Source organism: Dermacentor silvarum, chromosome 1 (assembly GCF_013339745.2).
Source record: "Dermacentor silvarum isolate Dsil-2018 chromosome 1, BIME_Dsil_1.4, whole genome shotgun sequence".
In the NCBI taxonomy this organism is placed as follows: Eukaryota; Metazoa; Arthropoda; class Arachnida; order Ixodida; family Ixodidae; genus Dermacentor; species Dermacentor silvarum.
In genome coordinates, this window is record NC_051154.1 from 347,004,133 (window position 1) to 347,004,642 (window position 510).

Consider the following 510-nt stretch of genomic DNA (forward strand, 5'->3'; position numbering starts at 1 on the left):
TCCTGAAGATTGCGCTCCTACAGGTGCGTACCTGTTGATTTCGGGCTATATCAGGCTGTATCAAAACTGCCGCCCGACTGGCCGCTGGAGGCACTTTGCGTGTATTCGCGGGCATCTTTCATGCTCGCAAAAACACTTTTATGTAACATGTATTGAGAAACAGAAATCTGTATCGGGAGTTTCTCATGTTGCTCTACAATTTTTCTCATTGACACTTTTAATCTAAATATATTAAGTGAGAAGTTGATTAATGAATTAAGACTAAAAACCCAACTAGGCGGAATACAAAAAATAATCTGAGTATCTCCAAGCAACAGCTAACATCATTACCTTGGTGCTGTCCAGCTACGTGGCATCTGCATATTTTTAAAGTTTGGCCCAAGTTACGTGAAAACACCCTGTATATAGTCGCGTTTGTGTAGACGAATCTGTCCATTGAGCGTCGGCGGCCTGGACATTTAAAACAGTCATCATCATCATCCTGTATTTATGTCCACTGCAGGACAAAGG